General features: G+C 42.5%; 1 long non-coding RNA gene across 1 annotated transcript; it reads right to left on the bottom strand.

Annotated features, from left to right (window-relative positions):
* Window positions 1-8,239: 8,239 nt before the first annotated feature.
* On the bottom strand, window positions 8,240-11,761 carry LOC308305804. The gene is made up of 3 exons (XR_013963138.1): window positions 11,024-11,761; window positions 10,131-10,195; window positions 8,240-10,036 (listed from the first exon to the last, which is right to left on the bottom strand). It is a non-coding gene; the product is annotated as an uncharacterized lncRNA (long non-coding RNA).
* Between the last annotated feature and the right edge of the window lie 4,670 nt (window positions 11,762-16,431).

The following is a 16,431-nucleotide window of genomic DNA, read 5'->3' as shown; positions in this document are numbered from 1 at the left end:
AGTTTTGCTATAAAAAAAAAAGCATATATGCTGTATTTGTTTTTGTTCAAACCTCAAAATGGATTCTATTTGATTAAAATCTATTATGTTTTCATCATATGTTTATAATGTGTTGGGGTCAACATGATGATTTAAATTCCTTTCAATGGACTGTTTTCATAAATGGATAAATAGTTAAACAGGTGGTAAACGCAGCTTAGGGTAATAACATTAACTCTGTGTGTTTTATTGAGGTGTTTCTGTAAGCTAGCATGAAGTTAACTGTGCATGAGATGTCCATACAGTATATCGCCTTAATAGAACACACCCACAAAAGGAAAATGGTACCTTCAGCTGTATTTGCCCATCCATGAAAAAGCTTAATTGTCAGAGAGGGATGAATTCAACTAGACAACCACCCAAAAGAGCAGATATAATCAAGCCCCAAGGCGGTCACTAATTAAAACACATTAGTGTTCCTATCGTCTACGTGACTAGATGACAGCGTTTGTTCTGAAATTCAACAAGCTCCTTAATCACTATTCTACTACAGCTAATCCAATCACAGGAATAGAAACTACACAGTAAAATCCTAAGTGTTCATTTATTTATTTAAATGATAAAGAGTGCACAAATGTAACCAACTGGAGAAGGGCATTAAGCTATTATTGTACACCCCTATGGTACAATGAAGTATAATAAAGGGTTAAGTGACCAATCAGAATAATCGATTTACTCAATTATTTAAAAATATCTATTCAAGTCAAATAATATGGTCGCAAGTTACTGTGAAAAGCTCCACCGGCTGTCTGTCCCTATATCCATCACATCAAGTCAAGTCAAGTTTATGATGTCCCAAACTGGGCAATTTGTATTACAGCAAATAATAAAAGCTCTCAAACCACAGTGAAACATACACGGAACACATAGACATAGACATAGACATGATCACAAGATCCAGTTAACAATAAGTAAGTGTTACAACAACCCAACCATAAGAATGAACAGCTACCTCCTCCTGCTTCCGTTATTGATCGCACGGATAGAGGTAGGGACAAATGAAAATTTATACCTATTATTTTTAACTACAGGGGCCACCAGCCATTGACCGGAAGGCAGTAGCTCATATAAAGATTTGAGAGGATGCGAGCTGTCCGCTCTAATAGATGATGCCTTCCTAAGCTCCACCACCACCAAGAAAATCTTGCTTCTCGATTGTTCAGTTATAATGGAGTCATTATTCATTTTTAAGTCAGTTAGTAGTTCTAAACATCTTTTTCTATATTATATTTTAGTTTAACTGCCCAGCCCTAGCAGACGTACAAACAACATAACACTGCATGGTCTCTGCCATCACCCTCCTCATCTGCTCTCTGCTTCCCACCCACTTGTCAGCAGTAAACAGGCAGTCGCCATCAACTGAAGTGAAAATGGGCAAGAGTAAAAATAACTACAGCCAGAAAGCAGCTCTGTGTGTGAAGCTCTAATACAAATTATTTTACGGCGTGGTCTGACAGCAAGCCTCATAACCATGTTCTTAAAAATCCTGCCTCACAACTAAACCACAAGTATATTATACTCTTGTACACACACACACGCACACACACACACACACACACACACACACACACACACACACACACACACACACACACACACACACACACACACACACACACACACACACACACACACACACACACACACACACACACACACACACACAGAGAGAGCTATTCCTCTGCCCAGTGTTTGGAATCTATTCTCAGAGTGGTGGACTCCAGCCATTACTCGCCATCCAAAGTTCGACTGTCTCCATCCCGCCTCTTATCCTTGGAGACAGAAGGTCAACTTTGGCTTTGGTCTTTTATCGTCATCGGTCAGTCCCTTCATCTCCTAAACCAGGGTTCCCCAATAGGCGGCCCGCGGAGGCTACTGTCTGGCCCCCACCAACCACAGTAATAATGGTGGTATAAGAGCAGCAACAACACTACTATATTGTCGTTGTCGGGTGGAAACCTTGTATGTCCAAAACCGTTTGTTTTGTATCTATCGTCTAAAAAATTTACTAAACTAGTGAAAAGAGCCAATCTACAAGCACACAACGCCTCACATCGCGAGGCGTTGTGTGCTTGTAGATCGGCTGTTTTCACTAGTTTTTTCACTTTTGTGCTATGGTCTTGTATGCTGAAGCAGGGCTTTGCTTTACCAAAAAACACCCGACAGTGACGATATCTGAACTGTCACTGGAGTAGAGGGAACGCCACCGTCGCCCTCAGCTTGGTACCCTAGACATAATTCGGCCCTTTGGGAAAACTAATTGGGGAACCCTGTCCTAAACACTCTCCCTCTTTCTCCCCCCGCCCCCCAAAAAATCCACCGTGTGTTTAATGGTTAATGATCAAACTGATCCCTGGAGGGAAATTGTAACGCACTGTATACAAGACGGGACAACACCGCTCCAGTCCCTGAGGTAATTAAATAAGACACGTGACTAACATACCTTTAATTTAAAGTTCACGCAAATGTCTCTTAAAAGGTTTACACCCCAACCTAGAGTAGGCCTATAATTTAAAGTTCACGCAAATGTCTCTTAAAAGGTTTACACCCCAACCTAGAGTAGGCCTATAGGGACTGGAGCCAATGCTCCTATAACAAGTTACAATCACAACTCACATTATTCAACCCTCCATCCCTTCCTCTGTTCCTTTCCCCTTTATTTATAGGTCTCAATCCCCATGGTTCTTCTTCTCCTCCATCCACCACCAGGGCCGTCACAAGGGGGGGAAAAGTGGGACTGAGTTACTACTACTAGGGCCCAAGTTTAATTATTTTATACTTTAGCTATTGAAAAATAGCAGATATGCAAGCTCACAGTGTGGCACCGAGTGGCGCGCTGTGAGCTTGTAGATCTGCTATTTTCAAAAAGTTGTGAAAATGTGTGCAAATCTTTGAATATATGTCTTTTTTTAAGCGAACATTTGTAACTCAAATTTTGCTTCTGGAGGGTCCCTGGAACTAAATATTTTGAGATGGGGGTCCGTGGCTAAATACATATCATTTTGGGGGCCCTTCACATGAAAAAGTTTGAGGACCACTGACATAGAAACATATGTTTTTCAAAAAGCCATAGAAGGATTTGAAATATTCAAAGACTTGCACAAATCTTCACGATTTAAAAAAATAGCAGATCTGCTAGTTAAAGTACCCAGGGCCCAGAATTTGGTGCGACATCTTTGCCCACCACACCCCCCTCTGATCTGATGGCTTGAAAAGCAATCACCTCTGTAACACAGCACGAGTCTTGAGAGATTAATTTAACATCGGTGCCACCAAAAACCTCAAGTCTCCGTTTCTCTCCTCCGCTGCCCTGGGTAATAATCGTGTCGGGTTGTTTTGCCCGAGAACTCCACATTATTTTCATTTCACGTGTTCTGTTAGAGCCATCAGAGTTCAGTCCTGCCATTAAACCAGCGAGCAGAGCGTGCAGCGACCACATACGGGCCGTGTGGTGAGGGCGGCGAGGGCTTAGCGGGACGGCAGGCTGCGGCCCTGCAGCGAAAGCCTCATGCTTTAGGTCTAGACGCCACTAATGAGAACCAGTCGCGCACACGCCGCAGTCAATGCATGGGAACATCACACACACACACACACACACACACACACACACACACACACACACACACACACACACACACACACACACACACACACACACACACACACACACACACACACACACACACACACACACACACACGAGCGCACGCTTGCTGGCCTGTGGGCAGAGGTGCACACACACAGTTTTCACATAAATTCCCCAGCACAGCTTAGAGCTGCACTGTGATTGGGTAATTGCTGTGGGCGGAGGCATTCTAGATTGCAGCGCACATCTGGACAGGTGAGACACGCTAAAGAGAGAGGAAAGAGGTGTGTGTGTGTGTGTGTGTCTGCATGTGTGTGTGTGTGTGTGTGTGTGTGTGTGTGTGTGTGTGTGTGTGTGTGTGTGTGTGTGTGTGTGTGTGTGTGTGTGTGTGTGTGTGTGCGTGCGTGCGTGTGTGTGTGTGTCAAAAAGAAAGAAAACAAAAAAACAAGCAAGAGGTTACAATCACACACTAAACTACTGGAAAGGTGAAGAGGAGACAGGAAGCAAAAGAATGAAGAAACGCTTTAACATCTGAAGAGTCCAAACTCTCACTCTCCACCGGCAAAGAACTGGTTCAGGTTCTTTCTCCCGCCTATGGGATGAACCAGAGGTGAGCTTTTCCACAGGGAACCGAGTTGGTTCCGAACTGTAAAGGTTGGTTCGGGGCCAGTTCGCAAGAACGAACCAAGGTTCCAAGAAAGTTGCCATCCCATAGGCGGGAGAAGGAACCCGAACCGGTTCTTTGCCAGTGGAAAAGGCCCCTCAGTGAACAAAATGAAACGGTACACAGGATAAGAAAGACCAGACCAGAAGAGACCGGAACGGAACAGAACACAATCAAATAGCACACAACCCCCACCAGGCGTAATGTAAAACACACATGAACTACATCATGAGTCATCGTCATCACACGAATCAAATAGACTGTGGCACAGGAAGCCAAATGAAAGAGTGGGAGAGGGAGAGAGTTTTGTCACTTTCCAAACATAGCTGCAGGGTACATACAGTATAGTATGATGTACGTGAGCCCACATCTGTTTGTAATATGGCAGCCGGCTGCACAGATTTACTGCTTGGGGTTGACTGGCGTGAGGCTTATTACACTTCAATAGTGTCAACCAAGGACTTACTAGAGACGTGGGGGGAGGGGGGTACACACACATCTCTGCTGTCATCACAAAAGCGTGCACGTGTGCGCGCACACACACACACACACACACACACACACACACACACACACACACACACACACACACACACACACACACACACACACACACACACACACACACACACACACAGTACTCACAAGTAAAGCAGCAACAGTTAATAGAAAGAATTGTTTTAACTGAAAAAATATTGGTTTTAATCAAATAATCAATTAAGAAAAGAACTGTAGTGATAATAGTACATCTCATAATGTTTTCCATTGTAACAGCTAATTTCTCTATTTTTGCATGACAACTGTTGGTTAATCAGACTAATCAATTAAGTTGATTATTTAAAAGAAAAATCGACTAGGATTGGATTCATTGATATACTGTATATTATTTATCGTTTCTCAATTAATCGAAATAGTAATAGTTGCAGCCCTTCTCAGAAGCACTCACAAGGCACAGGTACACACACACACACACACACACACACACACACACACACACACACACACACACACACACACACACACACACACACACACACACACACACACACACAGGTACACATACAGCGCGCGGATGCAAAGTGTAGCTTGACAGGATGCGACCCCAGCCTGCAAAGAATAAAAGGACATGATCTCATGTCAGATTATACTTGCACGCGCACGCACACACACATTGTTTTCTTGCTGCTGCTGTCACCTGGGGGCAGAGGAGCATAACAAGAGCTCTGGTAGCTGGCCAGCATGGCAAGAGTTCAAAGAAAACCACCACGTTATACATGACTCACGCACACACATGCGCACACGCACGCGCACACACACACACACACACACACACACACACACACACACACACACACACACACACACACACACACACACACACACACACACACACACACACACACACACATACTTGTTTTTGCTACATCGTGGGACAATCAGACAACAGCGTCCCTCCTGGGGACCCCCCTTTCTAGACATGCTACAGCTCTGAAAAAAATCAGGCATGACCAGAAAAAAATCAGGAACAAGTTTCTGACTTTAAATTATCAAAATTCAATACTTTTTCTCCCAGATCTGACTGGGTCGTCCCACGTGGGGACGTCAGATACAACCATCTTCGTGGGGACACCATAACACACTTTCAGATATGTCTTCCTGGGGACACCATAACACACTTTCAGATGTCTTCCTGGGGACACCATAACACACTTTCAGATGTCTTCCTGGGGACACCATAACACACTTTCAGATATGTCTTCCTGGGGACACCATAACACACTTTCAGATTAATGTCTTCCTGAGGACACCAGGGAGGTCAGGGAGCTGCGTTTTAGAGTTTGGAGATCATGTCACGAAGTTGGGCCACTGACAGAGAAAGCTGTCTTGCCCAGCTCTGTCTGAGTATGAGGAAGCTTGAGTCTAATAATTGATCATGGTCACTATTGGTTCAACCCCCATAAACAAGTACCAGAGTATCCAGATCAGTTATTCACCCTGACAGACTGCAGAGATAGACTGTGTTGGTCTTGGGACCGCCACAAAGCATGATGAAGGTCAGATCAAATCACTAACTTAGTCATGTGCCGCTGTATTAAAATGGCAACTTACTGACTCGTCGAGCAACACTGGACTGGACTGGACAAAAAGGTTTGTCCATTTCAGAATGAACTACCAGTAGAAAACTTGCTCAGTAAAGCACAGACCAGACAGAGAGTGAAGTTGTCAGTTTGCTTGTATCAAACAATCATTCATTCATGATTCATTATGGTACAGTACCCACAGACAAGTTAATGAGTTATACTTAGTAATGATTCAAGGTAGATATTTCTGCCATCAGGTTGAGGTTGAGACACTCAGCTACACTAGGAACATGCCTACAGGAAGAAATACAAAAAATGTGGGAAGACAGCACAAAAGACTTGTGTACTGTTGCGATAGAAGGCTAGAGAATGGATTACAACCACCCTATGGACTGCAAGCATTGTACACTGATAAACATTTTAAATTGGTCCAATTGATTATCTTTCGGCAACCTGTTGCGAGTCGGTTTTCGAGTTGACTCAATTTTGAAGTTCAAAACATTGACAGAATGAAACACTCTTCGTTGACTTATTCGTTGACAGAACGAAAAACTCTTTGCTGGCTTAAAGTTCAGCCAATTGCAATTTAATTTTTTTACATTGAGTGAACGACATACTCTGTTGACTTATATTCAGCCAATTGAAACAAATTATTTATCGTCACTTGTGTAATATGTTCATTCAACTAGGACTGGTTATTTAGCCATTAAAAAATAATTGAGACAATTTATATAAATTTACATTTATTTATATAAAATTATAAACATTTATATTTTTTGCATTTTCTGCATGTGCCAGTAACAATGTTCAATATCTTCACAATAATTAAACTAGGTAAACCATAAATTCAGTGCAGGTGTTTCTCAAGTCTCTGTGGTTCTCAAACATTTTCATTTGAGGATCCCAAATTAAAATTAAGCCATTACAAACTTACTTGTACAAAAATATAATCAACAAAGGCAGCAATAAATTGCACTGTAATTAACCTCAAAACAGCATGAATGCGTCAAACAAATAATAAGTACACCTTTGATTTCATGGTTTGGTTCCATGGCCTTGCCCCTTATGCAGAAACAGACATTTTAAAATGAACATCACTTTAAAATGTGTTTTGAAATGGTCAAATAAATCAAATGCCTTTGAAGTTTAGGCATTGGGGGTAAGGCAATATGCAACCTATAAAGCTCTCAGTATCTGAGACTCCAAACAGCACATCCATTACAAAAAATAAATAAAACAAGAGAAAATCCAAAAATAGCAGCTACAATCTCACTACGCGCAGCCTGTGACATGTTGTGAGCTTGTAGACTTTCTATTTTCTGGGAAGACATTTAGTTTAAACCTAAACAGGATGTCTAGAACTTTAAGTGTATAAGTATCATTGTATCTGTCCACTAAAACCATGTCCAGTTCTTCATATTTTTGGTTTACAGGTACCACCATTTATTTTTCAAAATTTACAAAAATATTGAGCTTTTATTTTAAGTAATCAAATTCCAACTGTATGTAGACCGGCACAGACGAGTGATGATACTCTAAGGACTGCAGTTTTTTGCTTTGGGAAGATGATCCAAATGTTATGACCGCTCAGGTAAATCAACGCCAAACAAACCTAGACCTGAGACATTCAGTCATTCAGTTCAATGTCGATGTCTGAGATTCATTTTCAAAACATCAGGTCCAAAACATTGTCTCCTCCAATACTGAGAAAATTTGGTTCTCAGTGTCTGAACGCGTGCTGAAGATTTTCCAGCATCCAGATCAGGGCCGGCTGAAGGATGAAATGACTAAGGGGGCTTTTGAAAATTGTGAGGGGGCAAGTTAACCCCCCCCCCCCCCCCCGCCCCCCCGCCCGCCCGCCCGCCCGGTGCGCATGAGTCGGGCTCATGCCAGCTACCATCAGCATCATGCCAGTCATTCATATGAACAACTCCTCTGCTGTGTACCCACTAAACTATACCAAACTGTCTGTAATCCATGCCTGGTGTTTCACTGTTTACTGAACATTATAGTTAATTTGGTTAACAACACAATAGCTGATATAAATAATAAAACGGAGTGCCATTAAATAGCATTTAAGTGTACAATCTGCCAACTGTGAGTAATGTATTCAATCAATCAATCAATCAGCTATATAATATGCAATGTGTTCACTTTCTCTCACTGAGAGAGTTGCAACATTTATTTTCTGTGAGGGAAACAAGTGAACACTGAACAGGTCTATGAAAACAAGCCCAAAAGACCCTTTAGCTCTATTACATCAGCTAGTTTCAGAATTAATCTTGAAAGCAATGCCAAATAAGCAACTACACAGGAAAACAAAATCAAAGTCTCTTATAATAAGCAAACCTGGCAACAAGACAGGAAAACAAGACCAAAGTCGCTTATAATAAAAAACATATATATATCTATCTTTTTTTTTCTTTCTAAAGATATACTGTACCGGTAGGTCTACCAGAGATCGTGCTAGTATTTTAAACTGCTGGTCAGCGTGACCTGGCACGATTACAATCTACCAGACATCTAATAAAAAGACCTTTCATAGATATCTGTATGCATTAATGACAACCAGGTCCGTATAAAAGCAGCCTTACACAACCATAAGCATTATGTTTTGGATTGAACTGTCTGAACATAATGCATATAGGCTATACTCAAATGTTAGGACCAACTTGCACAAATACTGTATATTAATTACTGTACCCACATTACCATTTGCGCATTGGCGTGACATGTTAAGGTAATACATTAGGATAGGTACTCACAAGTTATATTGTGGATACAAGCAGTGGATGCTGTCCCAGCGTCTGGTTTAATAGGACAGGAGAGCCTTTTGGGGAAGTTGACATAATTGCTCCTCATATATATATTCCATTCAAGGTAACGTTTAACGTGTCCAGCTGTCCACCGTGTTTCATCTGACTGGATGCGACAGACCAGTGTTGCGTCCATGTTTGTTGTTGTCATCTTAAAATGAGCGTGCATTGTTGTTAATTAGTGGTTGAACAACTTGCCAACTTTACTCACAAGTGCCCTCTCGTTTGAAAGGGTCTGTGATGTATTCTAACTAATAACAACTTGTTTTGACAGTCCATCCATTTATAGTACATATACTGTACAAATAAACCGCGCGCCTGGGTGCACCGAACGCTGTGCAGCGTCACACAGTGTGATAGAGGGGGGTTCCATTGAGGGGGGCTTCCGATGGACGGTCAATTGCATTGACCATCATTTGGACTGAGATTTACCGGCAGTCGGAGTCCCCCCTGGCCACAGGAACTAGGCAGCACCAGCACGTTAGCGAAAGGGGGCTCCAATGTGAGAGGGGGTTTCTGATGGACGCATTGACCGTCATTTAGAATATAAACTGAGGGGGCCTAACTTGCAACTCGGGGGGCAAAGCCCCCTGAGGCCCCCCCATGGAGCCGGGCCCGATCCAGATACAGGAACAGCTTTGCACAGTCTCAAAGAAGTACTTCCAACCTGGAGGATATTCTGTGGAGAGCATTATGGACAAACACAGCGAAGGCACTTCGAACATCTGGATGGCCGGCGACGACCACTTCATCCTCCAGCTTTCAGCAGAGTCTGGGCCTCCTTGAAACGCCACGATCTCCAGGATACCCATACGGACGCCACTGGTGTGCCTGTCCACATAGTCTCTCTCTAGATTGGAGCACATAAAAAAATGAACATTAAGAAATATCCCCTAATGACAATGAGAGATGTGTTTTTCTTGATGCCTGAAATGTTGATTTACCTTGATCATTTTCGCAAACTGCAGACGTGTGAGCGCCACCGTCTGTGCCTGGCTCGAACTGTGGTCTACATAAAAAGAACACAAGTTAAAGATTAGGAACATAGGACATGTATGTCAGCGAGCATGCTTTACTTGTGCCACAACAAATTTCCATTGAGATTTCCAAAACTTTATATTAGTGGCATGTTATATGGTCTACCTGCACAGCCTTTGTGATCCGATCTACCTTTTGGGCACCCCTGCACTATACTGTATACCGATATCTGATATTTTGAGTCCAGCCTTACTAGGTTAGCACCTTTACTATAAGTTTCAGGGGCAGCGTAATGCATCCGTGTGTGTCCGTGGCATGGGTTAGCGCAGTGCTTCTCAAAGTGGATTTCAGGGACTCTAGGGTAGGGGTCTTCAACCTTTTCAGTCCAAGTTCCCCTGAGAGAGAGATGAAGCAGGGACCCCCAGATTCCATATAGTTTCATCGTTTGACAGCACAATCATCAGTGTATTTTGGATTCATGTCAATTTGTGTTATCAGATATTTAACCACTTGAACCGTCAATACTTAATAAACTTGACCTTTCACGCTGTATTTAGTGTGCTCCTTTTCCCCTCTACACCAAACCTCTTTGCCGAAAATAGCCGATCTACAAGCTTGTAGGTCTGCTATTTTTGGCTAAAGTTCTCTGAATATGAACATTAGAGTTCAAGTGGTTACTAGGTTCTAGAGAGACCCTGGAATTTCTTTATGGGAGTCTAAATTGACCCTGGCTTACATGTCTGTAACTTTGACAGTGTACAAATATGTGTACGCTGTCAAAGTTAAGGGGAGACCTTCAAATTTCAAAGTTTAGAGTACCACTGTGTTCGTGCGTGCATGTGTGTGCGAGACATCACACCTGGGTTGGGCACGGTGAGGAGCACGGTGGTCCTCCTCCACCACCTCCGTCAGCTGGAGGCTGATGTCCAGCGTGTCCGTGCAGTTCACCCTGCCCCGCTGGGTGTAGTCCTCGCCCACCAGGCCCCCGTCCACCACCCGGCACAGCCCTGGCTGCTGTCATCTCCGCCACCGCCGCCTCCCCAGGGCCAGCCGAGGTCTAGCTTCTCCATGGTGACCTGGTAGACGGTGCCGTTGTGCTCGTGGTTACAACTGATGGTCGCTCGGCCTGGCCACCAGCTCTGTGTCGGCCTCGATCAGCTCCGACGCCGGGGTTTCTGCGGTGTCAACCGCTGGTGCCTCGTCCGTACACACAGATGAGGAGAAAGAGGGAGATAACAAGATGCATTAAAATCTTAAAGGTTTTGAGTTGGAATTCAGAGTTGGATCAAAGATCTAGAACAAAGTTAGGGCTGGCCATCTTCCTGATTGTGGAGACGTGTGGTTGATCACAGACTACTTCCTTTTGTCTGAGGGAGAAGGTAGAAGGAAATATTGTACATTCTACTCCAATACATTTGTGAGACAGCTTTAATTATTTGACAATGGCCAAGTTAACATGCTGCATACTAATTGATGCTTTAGTATTAACCTCACGTCATAATATATAAATATTAACATAGCTTATACATACCGTCTAAGAGTCCTCGCAGTGACCAGAGAAACAGGTATTCCAAGGCAGATAGATTACTACGGTGGGAGAATCTGGCATGACCTATTAGAGTAAAAAGAATGACAATAGCACACATCGCTGAATTAATGACATTTTCATTACATCCCATCACTAAACAGCAGTGGAGGAAATATTGTACTTTCTACTCAGCTACAACAGTTAACATGCAGCTTTAGTTAGCTGCAAATTGCAACTCTAGATTGTTTTAATATCTTGAATCTAGTTGCAACATACTATTGGCAGCCCATGAATCCAAACAGAATAGTGGCTTCCTGCATTATGTGCAATTAGAAACATGCAGTGCATGTGGTATGCAGGACCATTGATTTCCCACTTCAAACTCCCAACACTTCAGAAAAAAAGAAGAAGAAAATCACCTGCATGGAATTTCTTGACAGAAATTAACTCATAACATCTCTACAAAGGATTTTACCAAACAAACACTGTAGATAGAGAATAATTCAATGATAATTCAAGCTTTCTATAGCCTATTGCTGAAATGTTGGTGAGTTTAATGTTGTTTATTACAATCAGACTTTTCTGTTTGGATGTATGGGCTGTTCAATGGTTGATGTTGCAACAGTCTAAACAGCTAGAGCAGCTTTCATGTCAAGACCCCCAAATTAGCCCACGGACCCCCATTTGAAAAGATGCCATGATTTTCATGGCTCTAGCAGTGCTTCTCAGCCATTTTGATTTCAAGGACCCCCAGTTTAAATTGCACTAGGCTACGGACCCCCATTTAATGGAATTTCTATACCAGACCCCAACATGTATTGTAAAATCAACATTTATTTAACTCAGTGTACAAAATGGAACTCATAAGGGTCCATTTGGTTCCATTTCTACCCTCTCAGAGGTAAATAAGGGTCCATCTCTACACTCAGTTACATACGATAGCTTTAAGGGTCCATTTGGTTACATTTGTACACAGTTACATACCCATAAGGGTCCATTTGATTACATTTGTATGCTTTGAGTTACAGACCCAAGTAGTGAAAACAGCCGATCTACAAGCTCACAACGCGGCACCGAGTGCCGCGCTGCGAGCTTGTAGATCTGCTATTTTTGAAAAATCGTGAAAATTAGAATTTTGACCCGATTCTATAAGTGTCTTTTGAAACCTTCTAAGGTTTTTTGAAAAACCTGTGTTTCTATGTCAGCCATCGTCAAAGAAAAGGTCCTTTTCACTTCACCTGGAGCTCAGTTAAGCCCGTATCATAGTCGGGTCCGCGGTGGAAGGCTTTACACCGCGGTGTAGTCTTTTCAAGTCTTTTTGAGTCATGAAACTACAACGTTACATCATTCCTCACGGTGGAGAGCTTTACACCGTGAGTCCCAACACATCTCTCTGTTTTTACTATCAGACAGACAGGCTCTACACCCCGTTCACTGATTGGTCAATCTAGACTAGTCAGTCACGGTGAATAGGACTCCACCGTGGCGTACTATGATGGCCTGCACTTATTTTCTGACTTGAGGTGGAAAGCTTTCCACCTCAAATTTGCGGTGGATAGCTCTCCACCGTACACTCTGATACAGGCTTTAGTCGGTTCTTGAGAGACTACCATGTCAGTGGTTCTCTAACCTTTTCATGTCAAGGACCCCCAAACTGATATTTATTTGGCCACGGACCCCCGTCTCAAAATATGTAGTTCCAGGGACCACCCAGAGGCAAATTTTGAGTTACAAACGTTTGCTTTGAAAATACATATATTCAAAGATTAGCACACATTTTCACGACTTTTCCAAAAATAGCAGATCTACAAGCTTGCAGCGCGGCACCGAGTGCCGCGCTGTGAGCTTGTATATCTGCTATTTTTCACTGGTTAAAGCATTCAATAACTCTAGGCCTGAATGGGTTAAACAGGGGTCTTCAAAGTTTTCAGGCCAGGGACCCCTTCGCTCTGAGAGAGATGAAGCAAGCTCACAAGAACTATATAAAAGAGAAAAGATCAATTATGTTTAGATCAAATAGGCTAGCAAAAATAATAGATCTACAACCACATAACACATTGTACAAATGGAACCAAATGAACCCTAAGTCTCATGATGAGAGGTTAAATGTACTCAGAGTAGGGGAGACATTGGAATTCTAAAGTTTGTGAAACACTGCCTTAACAGAGCCCAACACAGCGTGAAGATACCAGGTTTGATTTACCAGTAGGCATTCTCTCTGTCTGTCTGTCTGTCTGTCTGTCTGTCTGTCTGTCTGTCTGTCTGTCTGTCTGTCTGTCTGCTTGGTTCCATGTGTACAATACACTGTCAGAGTTAAGGAGTCAAGGACCTTCAAATTTGACAGCTTGAGAAACACTAATCTATAATAACCTTTGGCACATGTCATGTACCACTGGTGCTACTTGGGCCCCCCCTAGTGGTTTATTTATTGATTAATTGAAGAATCTATTGGAAGGAAAAGGAAGTTTCATGACAATACTGTTCACTGGTACAAGGTCAAGAGAACCACTGCACTAGACCGTTTCAGAAAGGCCTATCTTGTTTTATTAATCCTTATCTTTTTCAACAACCTGGTATTAAAAGAGCATAAAGAAATATCTTGTGTATATCCTCCTTATTAGGATTATAAAGATCTGTGCTAATATGTCTGCATATGAAACTAAGTGTCAAATTATGTGACAACAATGCATCTCAGGCTTTTTTATGGAGTACATTCAAAGATTTGCACACATTTTCACGACTTTTCCAAAAATAGCAGATCTACAAGCTCACAGCGTGGCACCGAGTGCCGCGCTGCGAGCTTGTAGATCTGCTATTTTTGAAAAATCGTGAAAATTAGAATTTTGACCCGATTCTATAAGTGTCTTTTGAAACCTTCTAAGGTTTTTTGAAAAACCTATGTTTCTATGTCAGCAATCTGGCCAGTCATTGTCAAAGAAAAGGTCCTTTTCACTTCACTGGAGCTCAGTTAGTCTGTTCTTGAGAGACTACTATGTCAGTGGTTCTCATAATACCCCCAAAATGATATTTATTTGACCACGGACCCCCATCTCAAAATATCTAGTTCCAGGGACCACCCAGAAGCAATATTTGAGTTACAAATGTTCGCTTTGAAAATAAATATATTCAAAGATTTGCACACATTTTCACGACTTTTTCAAAAATAGCAGATCTACAAGCTCACAGCGCTGCACTCGGTGCCACGCTGTGAGCTTGTATATCTGCTATTTTTCTTCTGCTATTATATTTAAAGCATAAAATATTGCGTCATATTGTGTTCAGGCCTAAATGGGTTAACTGAAAACCAATGTCAATTATATCAGCAATCTGTCAATTGCATAGTAATCATGTATTAAAGCTATTCAAAATGGATAGAATCTTGATTTATTTTTTAACATAAATGTAAAAAATTAAAATACATTTTTAATCTTTTTTTTTTTTTTTTTTTTTTTTCATGGACCCCCTGCAGTACCTCCGCGGACCCCCTAGGGATCGCGGACCCCCTGTTGAAGACCCCTGGCCTAACTATCAAACACTATCAATCATCCTAGCCTTGACACCAGACTCCATTTATTCAACCCCAAATTCATGCTAATTACAAAGCTGGCAGGACAAGTCACCCCACGAAGTAGCAAAAACAAACACACACACACAACATTGCAAAACACACCACAGCCCAGTTTTAGTGTGAGTTCTCCACACATCCAGCTGCTTACTGCCCATCCCCGTCTCAGCTAATCAACGAAATCAGATTCAGCTGGTGTCAATGAGCGAGTGCGCTGCGCTGCACTGCACTCGCCAGTGCAGTGGCGTCAGTTCAGCAAAAGCTAAGGTATGGCAACATGACTGTTGTCTGGTCTTTTACGTGAAGGCACGCATGCAACACTGGCTACATGCACGATGGATTTATTTTAAGAAGTACATTTTATTATTTCCCCCTGTAATCAAGGTATGGTACCATACCCATGTGTGCCTCTGTAGCCTACTGCTCTGTGCCTCAATGATCGCATGATGTCGCATCCATCAGCTATGCTCTCTGTCTTGCAGTGTTGCAGATAGACAGGACATTCTTTCCGACTTTATATTATATATAGATTAACATCACTGTGTTACAAACAAATATACCAAATCGTTTGAAAGATTACCTTATGCTGTGTAGACTCTTCTCCTGCCTTCCTCCATGAGACTACTTCCTTGTTGTGGAAATGCACTGCTGAATGCTGCGCGTAGATTGGCTAAAGTGGCACGTGATAGGCAGCACGCCATATGATTGGCTATAGGAGTGTGAAAGCAGCGCTAACACACTGATCTGCAGTTGCATTGGTTTGGTCAATGGGGGGAGGTAGAGGGAGATTCAGTAAACACTCCTTAAACACTCTTTTCATGTTTTTCTATCTTTGTGGGGACTTTTCTAAAAAACCGTGTGGAGCTCAACAGGCATGTCAGCAATGCTTACTCTCGATTTAAACGATAAACGGTGTGGGGACCCGCTTTTGGGTCCCCACACCGTTTTGGGTCCCCTGTAGGTGACTGTGTTGTCAGATGCCTGTCCCCACGAAGTAGCAAAAACAAACACACACACACACACACACACACACACACACACACACACACACACACACACACACACAGTTAGTGAGTTGGCTTTATAAAATGACTTTTCCCTGATAACAGCACTTGTCCATGACACATTCTGCTTGTTACTGTGGCTGCATGTTCACATCTGGAGAGTTCATTTA

The sequence above is a fragment of the Nannobrachium achirus genome, assembly GCF_963921795.1.
Source record: "Nannobrachium achirus genome assembly, chromosome: 20".
NCBI classification, from domain to species: domain Eukaryota; kingdom Metazoa; phylum Chordata; class Actinopteri; order Myctophiformes; family Myctophidae; genus Nannobrachium; species Nannobrachium achirus.
This window is presented reverse-complemented; position numbering and strand designations above follow the sequence as displayed.